Here is a 20,824-nt window from a genome sequence, read left to right as displayed (position 1 = left end):
CAAAAACCTATATCCATGATCCACATTGCACTTGTATCACCATCTCTTCGCCGAAATAGTGCACCTATAAAATTTGCCATTGTATTGGGTGTGTTGGGGACACAAGAGACTCTTTGTTATTTGGTTGTAGGGTTGTTTGAGAGAGACCATCTTCATCCTACGCCTCCCACGGATTGATAAACCTTAGGTCATCCACTTGAGGGAAATTTGCTACTGTCCTACAAAGCTCTGCACTTGGAGGCCCAACAACGTCTACAAGAAGAAGGTTGTGTAGTAGACATCAAGCTCTTTTCTGGCACCGTTGCCAGGGAGGTGAGTGCTTGAAGGTATATATTTAGATCTTGCAATCGAATCTTTTAGTTTCTTGTTTTATCACTAGTTTAGTTTATAAAAGAAAACTACAAAAAAAAATGGAATTAGGGGTGCCTCATATGCTTCATCTTTTTAATGTCTTTCCTGAAAATGATGGGAAGGAAAATTGTGCTCAACTACTAGAAGAAGAAGTCTATAAAATGTTTGGTACTAGATCTTTGTATGATGAGCATGATTGCAATGTTGTTAGTATGAATTTCTTGAATATCCATGATGCTAATGCTATGCAAAGCCACAAGCTTGGGGAAGCTATGTTTGATAAAGATGATATTTTTTGTCCCCCAAGTTTTGATGAGCAAATTTATTATGATGAAAGCATGCCTCCTATTTATGATGATTATTGTGATGATACGTATGCCATAAAGAATAAACTTCCTTATGTGGAGAGTAGTAAAATTTATATGCTTGTGCATCATAAAAATAATGCTTTATGTGATGGTTATATTGTTGAATTCATTCATGATGCTACTGAAAATTATTATGAGAGAGGATCTTATGCTTCTACATAATGCAATAATATCAAGTTTCCTCTCTATGTGTTGAAAAATCTTGAAGATTTGCTTGTTTTACCTTCCTATGCTAGTTGTTTCTTGTTCCCATAAGTTGTTTGCTCACAAAATCCCTATGCATAGGAATTGGGTTAGGCTTAAATTGCTAGCCATATTCTTCATGATGCTCCTGTTATGTTTCAATTCTTATCTTTTATGTGAGCATCATTGTCATCTTCATGCCTAGCTAGAAAGGCATTAAATAAAAGCGCTTGTTGGGAGACAACCCAATATTTACCCTTACTATTTTTGTGTGTCCACATGATTATGCTACTGTAGTAATCATGTTTAATAGTTTTTGTTTCATTAAAGTGCCAAGTAAGACCTCTAGGATAGCTTACGGTGATAGTTGTGTTGATCCTGCTGAAAATCAGAAACTTTTTCACCCAGTAAATTAGTTTTGATAATTTAAAGAAACATGATTTTGATCTTATTCTTTTTTATATGGATTGGTACACAAATTTATTAGGATTTCCTAATTTCGTAGGATTTTTGGAGTTCCAGAAATATACGTTTGATACTGATTACTACAGATTTTTTTGTTTTTGACAGATTCTGTTTTCCATGTGTTGTTTGCTTATTTTGATGAATCTTTGAGTAGTATCAGAGGGTATGAACCATAGAGAAGTTGGAATACAGTAGATATTACACAAATATGAATTTATAATGAGTTCATAACAGTACCTAAGTGGTGATTTATTTTCTTATACTAACGGAGCTTATGAGTTTTCTGTTGAGTTTTGTGTTGTGAAGTTTTCAAGTTTTGGGTAAAGATTCGATGGACTATGGAATAAGGAGTGGCAAGAGACTAAGCTTGGGGATGCCCAAGGCACGCCAAGGTAATATTCAAGGACAACCAAGAGCCTAAGCTTGGGGATGCCCCGGAAGGCATCCCCTCTTTCGTCTTCGTTCATCGGTAACTTTACTTGGAGCTATATTTTTATTCACCACATGATATGTGTTTTGCATGGAGCGTCATGTCATTTTATTTTATTTGCTTGCTGTTTGAATAAAGTACCAAGATCTGAAATTCTTAAATGTTAGAGAGTCTTTACATAGTTGCACAATTATTTGACTACTCATTGATCTTCACTTATATCTTTCGGAGGAGTTTGTCGTTTGCTCTAGTGCTTCACTTATATCTTTTAGAGCATGGCGGTGGTTTTATTTTGTAGAAATTGTTAATCTCTCATGGTTCACTTATATTATTTTGTGAGTATTTTAGAACAGCATGGTATTTGCTATGGTTATAAAATTGGCCCTAATATGATGGGCATCCAAGTTGGGTATAATAAAAACTATCATAGAAAGTGAATTGGATGTTATGATCAATTTGATGCTTTATAATTGTTTTGATATATACAAGTGGTGATATTAGAGTCATGCTAGTTGGATAATTGTGAATTTAAAGAATACTAGTGTTGAAGTTGGCAAGTCCCGTAGCATGCACGTATGGTAACGTTGTGTAACAAATTTGAAACAAGAGGTGTTCTTAGATTGTCATCCTTATGAGTGGCGGTCGAGGACGAGCGATGGTATTTTCCTACCAATCTATCCCCCTAGGAGCATGCGCGTAGTGCTTGGTTTTTGATGACTTGTAGATTTTTGCAATAAGTATATGAGTTCTTTATGACTAATGTGAGTCCATGGATTATACACACTCTTACCCTTCCATCATTGCTAGCCTCTTCGGTACCGTGCATTGCCCTTTCTCACCTTGAGAGTTGGTGCAAACTTCATCGGTGCATCCAAACCCCGTGATATGATACGCTGTATCACAGATAAACCTCCTTATATCTTCCTCAAAACAGCCACCATACCTACTGATACGTCTCCAACGTATCTACAATTTATGAAGTATTCATGCTATTATATTATCCTTCTATGATGTTTTATATGCATTTATATGCCATTTTATATGATTTTTGGGACTAACCTATTAACCTAGAGCCCAGTGCTAGTTTCTGTTTTCTCCTTGTTTTTGAGTTTTACAGAAAAGGAATACCAAACGGAGTCCAATTGACGTGCCAATTTTTGATGATTTTTGATGGACCAAAAGAAGACCACGAAGCATCGGAGTTGGGCCAGAAGAGTCCCGGGCTGCCCACGAGGGTGGGGGGCGCGCGCCCTATCTCGTGGATGGCCCGGAGACCCTCCTGACGTGAAACCTATGCCAAAAATTCCTATAAATACAGAAACCTTCGGGAAATAACCTAGATCGGAAGTTCCGCCGCCGCAAGCCTCTGTAGCCACGAGAAATCAATCTAGGCCCTCTCCGGCACCCTGCCGGAGGGGGCCATCATCACCGAAGGCCATGGAGGAGGATCTCGGAGGGCCCCTCATCGCCATGAAGGCCAAGGACCAGAGGGGGAAAGCCATGGAGGAGGAAGCACAAGGGGGAGAACCTCTCCTCCTCTCTCTTGGTGGCACCGGAGTGCCATCGGGAGGGGAATCATCACCGCAGTGATTGTCTTCATCAACATCACCATCATCATCACCATCCTCATCTCTTTTACGCGGTCCACTCTCTCGCACCCCGCTGTAATCCCTACTTGAACATGGTGCTTTATGCCACATATTATGATCCAATGATGTGTTGCCATCCTATGATGTTTTGAGTAGATATCTTTTGTCCTTGGGTTGATTGATGGTCTAGATTGGTACGAGTTGTATGTTCTATTTTGGTTCTGTCCTATGGTGCCCTCCATGTCGCGCAAGCGTGAGGGATTCCCGTTGTAGGGTGTTGCAATACGTTCATGATTCGCTTATAGTGGGTTGCGTGAGTGACTGAAACACAAACCCGAGTAAGGGGGTTGTTGCGTACGGGATAAAGGGGACTTGATGCTTTAATGCTATGGTTGGGTTTTACCTTAATGATCTTTAGTAGTTGCGGATGCTTGCTAGAGTTCCAATCATAAGTGCATATGATCCAAGTAGAGGAAGTATGTTATCTTATGCCTCTCCCTCATATGAAATTGCAATGACGACTACCGATCTTGTTAACAATTGCCTAGGACAATTCCGCACACCGATCCACCATTATTCCACACTCGCTATTTATAATATTTAGTAATATATTCTAACTTTATTATAACAGCACCTACTTTCATATTTTATCTCTCCGATATCATGCAAAGTTATCCTCTTTATACCCACAACGCAGTTTTATTTCTTGTTTCTAGTTGGAAGCAAACGTTCGGTGCACGTAGAGTCGTATCAGTGGCAGATAGGGCTTGAGAGAATATTGATCTTACCTTTAGCTCCTTGTGGGTTCGACACTACATGCTTATCACTTCCACCTTTGGGAATTGCTACGATGATTCCCTGCACTTGGGGATTATCAAGCTCTTTTCTGGCGCCGTTGCCGGGGAGCAATAGCGTGGGGTTGATATTCTCGTGTGTGCTTGTTTGCTTTCTTCACTAAGTAGATTTTGTTTTTTCTTTTTGTTACTGTTTAGTTGTGGGTGAAACATACAAAAAGAATTAAAGAATGAAAATACAAAAAAAATACTTGCCTCTCATGCCTAAAAAAGTTTTTCAAAAAGAGAAGTGATTGTAAAGTTATGCATTGAAGAAGTGAGGGTCGACCTTGAGCACTTGCGTTCATGATCATGGAAAAAATGTAGAATTTTTCATGGAAGTTTCTATGTAAATAATTATCCCCTTGTATATATCCATTGTATTATAAAAATAATGTGCCAAGCTTTGGTTTTAGTATGATAAGATTGCTTGCTTACTATGTGCAGAACAAAAACAGAAACTTTGGCTGTAGTGAATGAATTTACATTTTTTACTGGAAAGTCAAATGTGTCTGAAACTTTTTGCACATTACTTCTGTACAAAATTTTCAAATTGTCAAAGTTATTTAATAATTTTTGGAGTTACAGAAGTTTAATAAACTTCCAGATTACTACAGACTGTCCTGTTCTTGACAGATTCTGTTTTTCATGTGTTGTTTGCTTATTTTGATGCATCTATGGCTAGTATGTAAGCGTATGAACCATAGAGAAATTTTAATACAGTAGGTTTAAAACCAATATAGATAAATAATAAGTTAATTATAGTACCTTAAAGTAGTAGTTTGATTTATTACACTAACAGATCTCACAAAGTTTTTGTTTAAGTTTTTGTGAATGAAGTGTTTGAAGAACGAGGAGTTACCGATGTGAGAAGAATAAAGAGAGACAAGAGTTCAAGCTTGGGGATGCCCAAGGCACCCCAAGTAAATATTTGAAAGGATACTCAAGCATCTAAGCTTGGGGATGCCCCGGTTGGCATCCCATCTTTCTTCTTCAACAGATATCGGTATACCTCGGTTTTTGTTTTGTTCACATGATTTGTGTCCTTTGTGTTTTTATTTTTCTTTAAGGATCATGCTAGTATGAGATAGCTCTTCATTGATTTATAGAATACTTCATGTGCTTCACTTATATCTTTTAAGTATGATCTTATAGAATTACTCTTTGTGCTTCACTTAAATCGTTTGAGTGTGGTTTTATAGAATGCTTCGTGTGCATCACTTATATATTTTGAGCTTGGACATTGGTTAGTCTATATTAATTGTAGAATGCTCCATGAACTTAACTTATATCTTTTGGAGTATGAATCATACTATAAATTAAAGTGGGTTTGGAAGAGTGTCAACTTTAGGAATTAGTGATCCCACTATCTTGGAGGGTGTTGAATCTTAGTGTGATATTTATGAAAGTGGATTTGGAAGAGTGCCAACTTTAGTTAGTGTTCCACTATCTCGGAAGAGGTTCCAATTGGGTATGAGAACAAAGTTGTTATCCATGATGCTACTGAAAACTATTATGAGGGAGGAATATATGCTTGTAGGAGTTGCCATAATATCAAGTTTCCTCTCTATGTGCTTAAAGTTTTGAAGTTAAACTTGTTTTGCCTTCCTATGCTAGTTGATTTTGGTTCCTATAAATTGTTTGCTCACAAAATCCCTAGGCATAGGAAGTGGGTTAGATTTAGATGTGCTAGTCATATTCTTCATGATGCTCTTTTTATGTTTCAACTCTTATCTTTTATGTGAGCATCATTGAAATCATCATGCCTAGCTAAAAGGCATTAAAGAAAAGCGCTTGTTGGGAGATAACCCAATATTTACCCTTACCGTTTTTGTGTGTCTACATGATTAAGCTACTGTATTAATCATGTTTTATAGCTTTTGTTTCAATAAAGTGCCAAGTAAGACCTTTGGGAAGACTTGGGTGAGAGTTAATGTGATCTTGCTGTAAAAAACAGAAACTTTGCGCTCCGAGATTAGCTGTCATTTTTTTTACAGAAGAGTGATTTTGAGTTGATTCTTTTTGAAGAAGATTAACATACAAATTCCTCATATCCACCAATTTATTTCATAGTTTTTGGAGTAGCATAAGTATGGTTATTATTCAGATCAGTACAGACGGTTCTGTTTCTGACAGATTCTGTTTTCATCGCATAGTTTGCTTGTTTTCTAGTTTCTATGGCTTATATTTCGCAATATAAATTGTAGAAATGATATGGTACAGTAGGGATTGTGTGAAAACAATTACGAACCTTGTCTTTTACAGCACAAAAGTGAATGGTTTACTCTTTATCATACTAACCTATCTCACGAAGTTCCATTAAGTTTTGTGTGGTTGAAGTTTTCAAGTTTTGGGTGAGATATCGAGAGGAGGAGAATAAGGAGTGGGAAGACCCTAAGCTTGGGGATGCCCAAGCCACCCCAAGGTAATATTCAAGGAAGACTCAAGCGCCTAAGCTTGGGGATGCCCCGGAAGGCATCCCCTCTTTCGTCTCCAAAACTATCGGTATACCTTACTCGGAGCTATATTTTTATTCGTCACATGATATGTGTTTTGCTTGGAGAGTATTTTCAATTTTACTTGATATTCGAATAAAATCATTGGATCTGAAATATTGAATAAAAAAGGAACCCTCCAATGGCTAGTTAATTATTTGACTACTCAGTGTCCTTCACTCATATCTTTTGGAGTAGTTTGTCATTTACTCATGTGCTTCATGTATATCCTATGAGTAAATGCGGGAATGAATTGAATGTCATAAATCTGAATTTATAAGCTTATAACATGGATAGTAATGACTTCACATATAAAGAGTATGAGGCATAAAAGTTGTTGAGAGTTGACAAACATAGTTTTGGTAATCGTTGCAATTAATAGGAAGTAATAAAGAAAGAGAAGCTTCACATATCAATATACTATCTTGGACATCTTTTATGATTGTGAGCACTCATTAAGTATGACATGCTAAACAGTTGATGTTGGACAAGGAAGAGAACGTAATGGTTTATGTTTTCTCACATCTCAGTTAAAGTATATTGTCATGGATCTTCCTAACATGTTGAGCTTGCCTTTCCCCCTCATGCTAGCCAAATTCCTTGCACCAAGTAGAGATACTACTTGTGCTTCTAAATATCTTTGAACCAAGTTTTGCCATAAGAGTCCACCATACCTACCTATGGATTGAGTAAGATCCTTCAAGTAAGTTTTCATCGGTGCAAGCAATAAAAATTGCTCTCTAAATATGTATGATCTATTAGTGTGAAGAAAATAAGCTTTATACGATCTTGTTATGGAAGCAATAAAAGCGACGGACTGCATAATAAAGGTCCATATACAAGTGGCAATATAAAGTGACGTTCTTTTGCAGTAAGATTTTGTGCATGCAACCATAAAAGCGCATGACAACCTCTGCTTCCCTCTGCGAAGGGCCTATCTTTTACTTTATGTATTTTATGTTATGCAAGAGTCAAGGTGATCCTCACCTTTCCCTTTTTCATTTTATCCTTTGGCAAGCACCTTGTGTTGGAAAGATCCTGATATATATATATATATATATATATATATATATATATATATATATATATATATATAATTGGATGTAAGTTAGCATGAACTATTATTGTTGCCATCACCTAAAGGTGAATACGTTGGGAGGTGAAATTATAAGCCCCTATCTTTCTTAGTGTCCGATTAAAACTCCATAACCACAAGTATTGCGTGAGTGTTAGTAATTGTAGAAGACTATATGATAGTTGAGTATGTGGACTTGCTGAAAAGCTCTATTCTTGACTCTTTCCGATGTTATGATAAATTGCAATTGCTTCAATGACTGAGATTATAGTTTGTTAGTTCTCAATGAAGTTTCTGAACCATACTTGACATTGTGAATATATTGTTACTTGATCATGAAAAGTTTTATGAGATAAGCTACTATTATGACACATATTGATGCTAGAAAAGGTGATTGAAATTATCATTGACCAAACTTGTGCACCTGCTAGCATTTACACTTCATAAATTATTTCTTTTATCATTTACCTACTCGAGGATGAGCAGGAATTAAGCTTGGGGATGTTGATACGTCTCCAACGTATCTATAATTTATGAAGTATTCATGCTATTATATTATCCTTCTATGATGTTTTATATGCATTTATATGCCATTTTATATGATTTTTGGTACTAACCTATTAACCTAGAGCCCAGTGCCAGTTTCTGTTTTCTCCTTGTTTTTGAGTTTTACAGAAAAGGAATACCAAATGGAGTCCAATTGACGTGCCAATTTTTGATGATTTTTTATGGACCAAAAGAAGAGCACGGAGCATCGGAGTTGGGCCAGAAGAGTGCCGGGCTACCCACGAGGGTGGGGGACACGCCCACCCCCTAGGGGGCACGCCCTATCTCGTGGACAGCCCGGAGACCCCCCTGACGTGAAACCTACGCCAAAAATTCCTATAAATACAAAAACCTTCGGGAAATAACCTAGATCGGAAGTTCCACCGCCGCAAGCCTCTGTAGCCACGAGAAATCAATCTAGGCCCTCTCTGGCACCCTGCCGGAGGGGGCCATCATCACCGAAGGCCATGGAGGAGGATCTCGGAGGGGCCCTCATCGCCATGAAGGCCAAGGACCAGAGGGGGAAAGCCATGGAGGAGGAAGCACAAGGGGGAGAACCTCTCCTCCTCTCTCTTGGTGGCACCGGAGTGCCATCGGGAGGGGAATCATCGCCGCGGTGATCGTCTTCATCAACATCACCATCATCATCACCATCCTCATCTCTTTTACGCGGTCCACTCTCCCGCACCCCGCTGTAATCCCTACTTGAACATGGTGCTTTATGCCACATATTATGATCCAATGATGTGTTGCCATCCTATGATGTTTTGAGTAGATATCTTTTGTCCTTGGGTTGATTGATGGTCTAGATTGGTACAAGTTGTATGTTTTATTTTGGTGCCGTCCTATGGTGCCCTCCGTGTCGCGCAAGCGTAAGGGATTCCCACTGTAGGGTGTTGCAATACGTTCATTATTCGCTTATAGTGGGTTGCATGAGTGACTGAAACACAAACCCGAGTAAGGGGGTTGTTGCGTATGGGATAAAGGGGACTTGATGCTTTAATGCTATGGTTGGGTTTTACCTTAATGATCTTTAGTAGTTGCAGATGCTTGCTAGAGTTCCAATCATAAGTGCATATCATCCAAGTAGAGAAAGTATGTTAGTGTTGGGGAACGTAGTAATTTCAAAAAAAATCCTACGCACACGCAAGATCATGGTGATGCATAGCAACGAGAGGGGAGAGTGTTGTCCACGTACCCTCGTAGACCGTAAGCGGAAGCGTTATGACAACGCGGTTGATGTAGTCGTACGTCTTCACGATCCGACCGATCCAAGTACCGAACGCACGTCACCTCCGAGTTCAGCACACGTTCATCTCGATGACGATCCCCGGACTCCGAACCAGTAGGTTCCGGGGATGAGTTCCGTCAGCACGACGGCATGGTGACGATGATAATGTTCCCTCGACGCAGGGCTTCGCCTAAGCACCGCAACGATATGACTGAGGTGGAATATGGTGGAGGGGGGCACCGCACACAGCTAAGGAACGATCACGAAGATCAACTTGTGTGTCTAGAGGTGCCCCCCTACCCCCGTATATAAAGGAGGGAGGGGGAGGTGCGGCCGGCCCCCTAGGGGTGCGCCTGGAGGAGTCCTACTCCCACTGGGAGTAGGACTCCCCCCTCTTGCCTTGGTGGAGAAGGAAAGGGGAGAGGGGAAAGAGGAAAGGGGGGCGCCGCCCCCCCTTCCTTGTCCTATTCGGACTAGGGGGGGAGGGGGCGCGTGGCCTGCCCTGGCCGGCCCTCCTCTTCTCCCTCATGGCCCACTAAGGCCCATTAACCCCCGGGAGGGTTCTGGTAACCCCCCGGTGTTCCGGTAAAATCCCGATTTCACCCGGAACCATTCCGATATCCAAATATAGGCTTCCAATATATCAATCTTTATGTCTCGACCATTTCGAGACTCCTCGTCATGTCCGTGATCACATCCGGGACTCCGAACAATATTCTGTACATCAAAACTTATAAACTCATAATAAAACTGTCATCGTAACATTAAGCATGCGGACCCTACGGGTTCGAGAACTATGTAGACATGGCCTAGAACTATCCTCGGTCAATAACCAATAGCGGAACCTGGATACTCATATTGGCTCCTACATATTCTACGAAGATCTTTATCGGTCAAACCGCATAACAACATACGTTGTTCCCTTTATCATCAGTATGTTACTTACCCGAGATTCGATCATCGGTATCCAATACCTAGTTCAATCTCGTTACCGGCAAGTCTCTTTACTCGTTACGTAATGCATCATTCCGTAACTAACTCATTAGCTACATTGCTTGCAAGGCTTATAGTGATGTGCATTACCGAGAGGGCCCAGAGATATCTCTCCGACAATCGGAGTGACAAAACCTAATCTCGAAATACGCCAACCCAACATGTATCTTCGGAGACACCTGTAGAGCTCCTTTGTAATCACCCAGTTACGTTGTGACGTTTGGTAGCACACAAAGTGTTCCTCCAATAAACGGGAGTTGCATAATCTCATAGTTACAGGAACATGTATAAGTCATGAAGAAAGCAATAGCAACATACTAAACGATCAAGTGCTAGGCTAACAGAATGGGTCATTGAGGGAGTCCTGGACTAGGGGGTGTCCGGACAGCCGGACTATCATCGTCCGCCGGACTCCAAGACTACGAAGATACAAGATTGAAGACTCCGTCCCGTGTCCGGATGGGACTTTCCTTGGCGTGGAAGGCAAGCTTGGCGATACGGATATGTAGATCTCCTACCATTGTAACCGACTCTGTGTAACCCTAGCCCTCTCCGGTGTCTATATAAACCGGAGGGTTTTAGTCCGTAGGAAATAACATCCATTACAACAATCATACCATAGGCTAGCTTCTAGGGTTTAGCCTCCTTGATCTCGTGGTAGATCCACTCTTGTAATACACATCATCAATATTAATCAAGCAGGATGTAGGGTTTTACCTCCATCAAGAGGGCCCGAACCTGGGTAAAACATCGTGTCCCTTGTCTCCTGTTAGCATCCGCCTAGACGCACAGTTCGGGACCCCCTACCCGAGATCTACCGGTTTTGACACCGACATTGGTGCTTTCATTGAGAGTTCCTCTGTGTCGTCACCGATAGGCTCGATGGCTTATTCAATCAACAACAACGCCGTCCAGGGTGAGAGTTTTCTTCCCGGACAGATCTTCGTATTCGGCGGCTTCGCACTGCGGGCTAATTCACTTGGCCATCTGGAGCAGATCGAAAGCTACGCCCCTGGCCGTCAGTTCAGGTTCGGAAGCCTAAACTTCACGGCTGACATCCGCAGGGACTTGATCTTCGACGGACTCGAGCCACAGCCGAGCGTGCCGCACTGTCATGATGGGCATGATTTAGCTCTACCGCCGGACAGTGCCTTGGTGGCCGCACACGAATTCGCTCCGGCCCTCAATCCGGAGCCGATCGCCCAGATCGAGGACCGGTGGCTGGACACAACCTCGGGGGCTGCAACTTCCGCGGCGATGGAGCCGAACACTGACCTTGTCCCCTATAAAGCTCGTGACTCCGAGGTGCTGGACTCCCTGCCGGACTCTGAACCTCCTGCGCCCCTGCCAACCGAATCCGATTGGGCACCGATCATGGAGTTCACCGCCGCAGACATCTTTCAGCACTCACCCTTTGGCGACATCCTAAATTCGCTAAAGCATCTCTCCCTATCCGGAGAGCCCTGGCCGGATTATGGCCAGGACGGTTGGGACGCGGACGACGAAGAAATTCAAGACCCACCCACCACCCACTTTGTAGCCACTGTCGACGATCTAACCGACATGCTAGACTATGACTCCGAAGACACCGACGGTATGGACGACGATGCCGGAGACGAGCAAGAACCAGCGCCTACAGGGAACTGGAAAATCACCTCGTCATACGACATATACATGGTGGACACCCCAAAAGATGGGGACGGCGAAGAAGCAGCGGAGGCAGATTCCTTAAAGAAACAGCCCAAGCGCCGACGTCAGCGGCGCCGCTCTAAATCCCGCCATAGCAAGAATGGAGATTCCGGCACAGGAGATAATAATACCCCAGATAGTGCCGAAGACAATCCCCTCCTGCAAGATTCAGCGCAGGAGGATGCAGAAGCAAGCCCTAACAAGAGAGCGGCAGACGAAGAGGTCGAGGATGATAATTACATACCTCCCTCCGAAGACGAGGCAAGCCTCAATGACGACAAATTCGTCGTGCCCGAGGATCCCGTCGAATAGGAGCGTTTCAAACGCAGGCTAATGGCCACAACAAATAGCCTAAAGAAAAGGCAGCAGCAGCTTCAAGCTGATCAAGACCTGCTGGCCGACAGATGGACCGAGGTCCTCGCGGCCGAAGAGTATGAACTCGAACGCCCCTCCAAAAGCTACCCAAAACGCAAGTTGCTCCCCCGATTAGAGGAGGAAGCATACATACCTTCATCACCAGCGCACAATATGGCCGACCGACCACCCCATGGTCGCGACAGAGAGGCATCCAGGCCCTCCACCAAGACCGTACCCCTGCATCGCTCCAAAAGTACGAAGCCAAGAGGGAACGCGCCGGACTTGCGAGATATATTGGAGGACAAAGCAAGACAATCCAGATCTATCTATGGATCACGTGGGTGCCCCACGACCCACGACGAATACCGTCGAGCCGGATACAACAACCCCGGCCGGGCCGAACACAGCAGACAACGCTCCCTTGAGCTACGTCGTGATATTGCTCAATACAGAGGCGCCGCACACCCGCTATGCTTCACTGACGAAGTAATGGATAATCAAATCCCTGAAGGGTTTAAACCCGTAAACATTGAATCCTACGATGGCACGACAGACCCCGCGGTTTGGATCTAAGATTATCTCCTTCACATCCATATGGCCCGTGGCCACGATCTCCACGCCATCAAATACCTCCCGCTCAAGCTTAAAGGACCAGCTCGGCGTTGGCTTAACAGCCTGCCCGTAGAGTCAATTGGGTGTTGGGAGGACCTGGAAGCTGCATTCCTTGACAACTTCCAGGGCACATATGTGCGACCACCAGACGCCGATGACCTAAGCCACATAATCCAGCAGCCAGACGAATCGGCCAGGCAATTCTGTACACGGTTCTTAACAAAGAAAAATCAAATCGTCGACTGTTCGGATGCAGAGGCCCTCGCAGCCTTCAAACATAACATCCGCGACGAGTGGCTAGCCCGGCACCTAGGACAGGAGAAGCCGAAATCCATGGCAGCCCTCACATCATTAGTGACCCGCTTCTGTGCGGGAGAGGATAGCTGGCTAGCTCGCAGCAATAACCTCAGCAAAAATGCTGGCAGTCCGGACACAAAGGACCACAATGGCAGGTCGCGTCATAGCAAAAACAAACGCCGCGTTAACGGCGACGACAAGGAGGATACGGCATTAACGCCGGATTCCGAGTCTCTAAACCCGGTCAGCGGAAGAAGCCATTCAAAAGAACCACTCCGGGTCCGTCCAATTTGGACCGAATACTCGACCGCTCATGCCAGATACATGGCACCCCCGAAAAGCCAGCTAATCACACCAACAGAGATTGTTGGGTATTCAAGCAGGCAGGCAAGTTAATTGCCGAAAACAATGACAAGGGGCTGCACAGTGATGACGAGGAAGAGACCCGACCGCCGAACAGTAGAGGACAGAAAGGTTTCCCCCCACAAGTGCGGACGGTAAACATGATATACGCAACCCATATACCCAAGAGGGAGCGGAAGCGTGCACTAAGGGACGTATATGCGATGGAGCCAGTCGCCCCTAAGTTCAATCCATGGTCCTCTTACCCGATCACTTTCGATCGAAGAGACCATCCGACCAGTATCCGCCATGGCGGATTCACCGCATTGGTTTTAGACCCAATCATCGATGGATTTCACCTCACGAGAGTCCTGATGGACGGCGGCAGTAGCCTGAACCTGCTTTATCAGGATACAGTGCGCAAGATGGGCATAGACCCATCAAGGATTAAACCGACAGACAACCGTCAAGGGCGTCATACCAGGTGTTGAGGCCAATTGTACAGGCTCAGTCACACTGGAAGTGGTCTTCGGATCCTCGGACAATTTCCGGAGCGAGGAGTTAATCTTCGACATAGTCCCGTTCCGTAGTGGCTATCACGCTCTGCTCGGACGAACCGCGTTCGCAAAGTTCAACGCGGTGCCGCATTACGCATACCTAAAGCTCAAGATGCCAGGCCCTCGAGGAGTCATCACGGTCAACGGAAATACGGAACGCTCCCTCCAAACGGAGGAACATACAGCGGCTCTCGCGGCAGAAGTACAGAGCAGCCTTTTAAGGCAATTTTCGAGTCCGGCCGTTAAACGGCTGGACACGGCCAAACGCGCCCGGAGCAACATCAACCAAGACCACCTGGCACGTTCCGAGCACGCGTAGAAATGCGGCCCCAACCCCAGCCCTCGCATGATTGCAAGACCAACCCTCCGCGTACATCATTACGCTCTGGAGATACCATGGGCCTAGGGGGAGGAGCACGACCACAAGAGACCCAGAGTGTGGCTCGACCACACCAGGGGCTCACAAGTGTGTCACTCTTTTTTTATTTGTTATTATTTTCCTTCTTTGTATACACATGACTCCGTTAACCAGAGGCCCTGTCCGGTGGTGAACGTGCCGAACTCACGATGCAACAGCCAGGGAAGAAAGAAGGCTGCGATGAACACTCAGGTGGTCTCCATTACGAGCATTAAATTTGATTATATACACCAGTCTGCAGCCCACCCCTGGAGGGGGACATGTTTAATTAGTCCAATCCCCTGCTTACCGCACTATTTGTATCATTCCGCACTCATAGCAGAATCCCTTGAATAAATAATGCATCACTTTTTGCCTGTTATTGCATTCCTTTACATACATGTTCACTAATGACATCGTGCGCCCGTACATTTTGGTACGGCCGAATACACCAGGGGCTTATGTTCCCCGCATTATGGTGTGATAAGTCCGAATACTTTCACAAGTGCGGCACCCCGAACTGATAGCATTATATGAATCGGCTCCGAATCATGTCTTGGGTCAATAGTTGGGTTTGCCCGGCTCCCACGTTTTGGTACCTTACGTTCCGTTCTGTCGGCTAAGGTGGCACTGGGAGAACCACTGCGATTGCGCCCCGGTTGAGCTGGGCGAGCGCCTCAGTGGAGAAAGCTAAAACTGACTGTCATGATAAGGCAAGAGACTGGTCGCTGTTCGAGAGGTCTTTTCGAGTCCTTAAAGACTTATGCCGCGTCAAGCGAAGAACCGGATAATGTCCGGCCAAGGCGTGGATAGCGCCCCGAACTCGGTCTTCCTAATACTAGGGGCTTCGCCGAAATTTAAAATTATAGAATTCTATGGCTAAGTGAGAGTGTTCAAGCATTATAAGTCCGGTTGCCTTGTTCGTTGTGTTGAGCGCCTCCCTAGATGGACCCAAAAATGGGAACAAGAGTGCTCAAATTTATCCTGAACACCCCAGCACTCGTGGCTTGGGGGCTGAAGCCGACGACTTGCCATCTCTCAGATTTTATAAACGGCCGCACAGAAGGTAATATTTTAAATCAAACAAGTGTTGCTTTGCGCATATGAACAAAGTTTTCAGCGCACAGGATAATACATAGCGAGTTTACTCAATGATTACATCTTTGGGGCACTCATCCGCAATCTTGCAGGCACCCTTCAGGACAGTTTTATAGTACATCTCGGGCGTACGATACTCCTTGCCCGCTGGTGGCGCGTCAGTGATGAGCCTTTCCGCATCCAGCTTGCCCCAGTGCACCTTTGCGCGGGCAAGGGCCCGACGAGCACCTTCAATACAGGTGGAGCGCTTGATGACCTCCACCCAGGGGAACGCATCCACCAGCCGCCGTACGAGGCCGAAGTAGCTCCCAGGCATGGCCCCTCCAGGCCACAGCCGGACTATGAGGCCCTTCATGGCCTCCTCAGCCACCTTGTGGAGCTCGACCAGCTGCTTCAGCTGGTCGCTAGGGGGCACCGGATGGCCGGCCTCAGCGTACTGAGACCAGAAGACCTTCTCCGTTGAGCTCCCTTCCTCACCACGGTAGAATGCGGCGGCATCGGATACACTACGAGGCAGATCTGCAAACGCCCCTGGAGAGCTCCGAATTCGGGTAAGTGTCAGGTAGTTTACATTAACATGCTTGCTTTGCATGAAAAATGCCTTACCCGCCGCTATTTTCTTCATATCTTCAACTTCCTGAAGGGCCTTACGGGCCTCGGCCTTGGCGGACTTGGCACTTTCGAGAGCCGAGGCGAGCTCGGACTCTCAAGTCTTTGAGTCGCGCTCCAAACTCTCATGCTTGTCCATGAGAGCCTGGAGCTCTCGCCGCACCTCCGCCACCTGCGCCTCCTGCTTCTCTCGCTCTGCCCGTTCCGCGGCCACATTATGTTCGGCCGCGGACACAGCTTCCTTCAGGGTTGCCACCTCGTTCGTGGCCCCTGCAGTACCCACGATATCCTTGTTATTTTTATTGCAACCTAAATCCTTTTCTGTAAGGTAAATTTTTCAAAGTGGTGTTACTCACCTTCTTTGTCCCCGAGCTGCTTCTTGGCACGGTCGAGCTCTTGCTCAGACCGCTCGAGATCCTGCTTCAATGCACCGACCTTCGCGGTCAGTGCGGCAGAGGTCAGCAGCGCAGCCTGCAAACCCATATTGACATAATTTTTAACAACCCTGCGTATATCTTTTTAGATCCTCAGTCCGGCTTTTCTTTCCGAACACCGAACCGAGCATCAGGGGCTACTGTCTATGCGGTATTACATTACATAATTTTAACTTCTTACCTCAAAGCCTGTTAGAAGGCTACTGCAGGCTTCGGTCAGCCCGCTCTTGGCGAGCTGAACCTTCTGAATCACCGCACTCATGATAGTGCGGTGTTCTTCCTCGATGGAAGCGCCTTTGAGCGCCTCCAACAAGTTGTCCGGCGCCTCCGGTTGGACGGGGGCCGCCGGTGTCACGGTCTTGCCATTCTTGCGAAGGGGCCGCCTGCCGGACTCTGGAACCACTGCAGGTTCCGGCGTAGAGTCCGGTGCAAAGTCCGGGAGGCTGCCTTGCGGCGCCTCCGGAGCCTCCTCCTGATGGGTCCCTTCCCGGGATCCCACATCGGCGTCCTCAGCAGCGCGAGGGGTGGAGGCGGTCGGAATGAAATCCACATCTGACGCAGCCAACGACCCGCTCGACGATGCAGGGAGATCATCGTCGGCCGGACTGCAGGCAGTATGCGGCATTGGAAGGACACTATGTGACATGAAAAGAAATTATAAATCATTCAGGAATCCGGATACTTACGATCTCGCCGGAGGCCTGGCCCTTGAGGGCCACTCTTCTTCGCCAACGTTGGTGTTGGCGGAGCTGTCCGGGGGAATAGTTCTTCCCCTCTTGGACCCTTCGGCCTCCCCTGTTGGGGAGGCCTTCCTCTTTCTCTCTCCCTCCTCTGGGAGAGAGTCTTCTTCCTCCTCCTCATCTTCGGGGGAGGAATCTGCCTCAGAGTCGTCGGACACCTGAAAACGGGAACTCTTTCGAGTGCCCGTGGCCACCTTCTTGGCCTTCTTCTCCGTCACCACGGCGGTGCCGGAACCAGCAGCCCCGCTAGACGGGCGTCCACTGGGTCTTCCGACATGGGAGCCGGGCAAATGAGCTGCTCGGCCTTCTTCATCCATTCCTGTCAAAGGAAAAGGGAGATTGTAACCCGCTTAGGGTCGAATTATTAACAACAAGTGTCCCGTAAAGGGGTAGAATCACTTACCTCGTCAGCTGGACGCTGCGAGTGAAATCCGCGGTCTTCCGTCGCGGATGCGGGGGCTTCGGCACCCTTAAACAGCACCCTCCAGGCGCCTTCGTACGTCGTGTCGAAGAGCCCGCTCAGCGCCTGGTGCTGTGCCAGATCAAACTCCCACAGATTGAATGCCCGTTCTTGGGATGGGAGAATCCGGCGAACGAGCATGACTTGGACCACATTAACCAGCCTGAGCTTCTTGTTCACCAGCTTCTGGATACAGGCTTGGAGTCCCGTCAGCTCCTTCGAATTACCCCATAGCAAGCCCTTCTCTTTCCAGGAGGTGAGCTGCACAGGGATACCAGATCTGAACTCGGGGGCCGCCGCCCACTTAGGGTCGCGCGGCTCGGTGATGTAGAACCACCCCGACTGCCACCCCTTGACGGATTCCACGAAGGCCCCCTCGAACCAGAGGACGTTGGGCATCTTTCCCAACATGGCACCTCCGCACTCCGCCTGCGGGCCCTTCACTACCTTCGGCTTGATGTTGAAGGTCTTGAGCCACAAGCCGAAGTGGGGCTGGATGCAGAGGAAGGCCTCGCACACGACGATGAACGCCGCGATGTTGAGGATAAAGTTCGGCGCCAGATCATGGAAATCTAGGCCGTAGTAGAACATGAGCCCCCGGACAAAGGGGTGAAGTGGAAAGCCCAGTCCGCGGAGGAAGTGGGGGAGAAATACGACCCTCTCGTGGGGCCTGGGGGTGGGAATGAGCTGCCCCTTGTCGGGCAGCCGGTGCGCGATGTCGCCGGAAAGGTATTCGGCGCTGCGCAGTTTGGCGATGTGCTCCTCCTTAGCGGTGGAGGCCAACCATTTACCTCCCGCTCCGGACATGATCGGAGGAGGTTGAGACGAGACGCACGGACTTGGGCTCTGGAGCTCGAGAGTGCGCAAAGATGGATAAGCAAAGGAGGAAGAAGGCGTAGGTGAAAAGGTGGATCCTTATCCCCTTATATATAGGCGGACGAAGACTATACGTCCCCACCGGCCTGGTAAAACTCGCTTATCTCCCAAGCGCCACCATCAATGGCGCGGTTGGGTTACCCACGTCCGTATTGATGAGGATCCCGGAATAAGGGGAACACGATCTCTGCTTCGACAAGACGTGCCAAGGAAACCGCTTCGCTAAACGCGCTGAGGCGGTATAATAAAAAACGATTCAAGTAAAGGCTTGGTAGTTGTGTGACGTCATGCCGCAAAATACGTCAGCAGATTGGACTTGTGTATATATTATTCTCTCTACGGTGGAACGTGGAATTTATTTTGCAGAGCCGGACACTATCCTGGTGTTCACAATCTTCTCTGGATTATTCAAAGGAGGAACCCGCCTTGCAATGCCGAACATTATGCGCGCCGGACTCATCATCATTGAAGCTAGGTTCAGGGGCTACTGGAGGAGTCCTGGACTAGGGGGTGTCCGGACAGCCGGACTATCATCGTCCGCCGGACTCCAAGACAACGAAGATACAAGATTGAAGACTCCGTCCCATGTCCGGATGGGACTTTCCTTGGCGTGGAAGGCAAGCTTGGCGATACGGATATGTAGATCTCCTACCATTGTAACCGACTCTGTGTAACCCTAGCCCTCTCCGGTGTCTATATAAACCGGAGGGTTTTAGTCCGTAGGACACAACATCCATTACAACAATCATACCATAGGCTAGCTTCTAGGGTTTAGCCTCCTTGATCTCGTGGTAGATCCACTCTTGTAATACACATCATCAATATTAATCAAGCAGGACGTAGGGTTTTACCTCCATCAAGAGGGCCCGAACCTGGGTAAAACATCGTGTCCCTTGTCTCCTGTTACCATCCGCCTAGGCGCACAGTTCGGGACCCCCTACCCGAGATCCGCCGGTTTTGACACCGACAGTCATGTCAATCACATCATTCTCCTAATGATGTGATCCCGTTAATCAAATAACAACACATGTCTATGGTTAGGAAACATAACCATCTTTGATTAATGAGCTAGTCAAGTAGAGGCATACTAGTGATGTTATGTTTGTCTATGTATTCACACATGTATCATGTTTCCGGTTAATACAATTCTAGCATGAATAATAAACATTTATCATGATATGAGGAAATAAATAATAACTTTATTATTGCCTCTAGGGCATATTTCCTTCAGTCTCCCACTTGCACTAGAGTCAATAATCTAGATTACATAGTAATGATTCTAACACCCATGGAGTCTTGGTGCTGATCATGTTTTTCTCGTGGAAGAGGCTTAGTCAATGGGTCTGCAACATTCAGATCTGTATGTATCTTGCAAATCTCTATGTCTCCCACCTGGACTTGGTCCCGGATGGAATTGAAGCGTCTCTTGATGTGCTTGGTCCTCTTGTGAAATCTGGATTCCTTTGCCAAGGCAATTGCACCAGTATTGTCATAGAAGATCTTCATTGGTCCCGATGCACTAGGTATAACACCTAGATCGGAAATGAACTCCTTCATCCAGACTCCTTCATTTGCTGCTTCCGAAGCAGCTATGTACTCCGCTTCACATGTAGATCCCGCCACGACGCTTTGTTTAGAACTGCACCAACTTACAACTCCGCCGTTTAATAAAAACACATATCCGATTTGCGATTTAGAATCGTCCGGATCAGTGTCAAAGCTTGCATCGACGTAACCATTTACGACTAGCTCTTTGTCACCTCCATATACGAGAAACATATCCTTAGTCCTTTTCAG

The sequence above is a fragment of the Triticum dicoccoides genome, chromosome 3B, assembly GCF_002162155.2.
Source record: "Triticum dicoccoides isolate Atlit2015 ecotype Zavitan chromosome 3B, WEW_v2.0, whole genome shotgun sequence".
NCBI lineage: Eukaryota > Viridiplantae > Streptophyta > Magnoliopsida > Poales > Poaceae > Triticum > Triticum dicoccoides.
The sequence above is the reverse complement of the archived record's forward strand: the minus strand, read 5'-3'. Positions refer to the sequence as shown.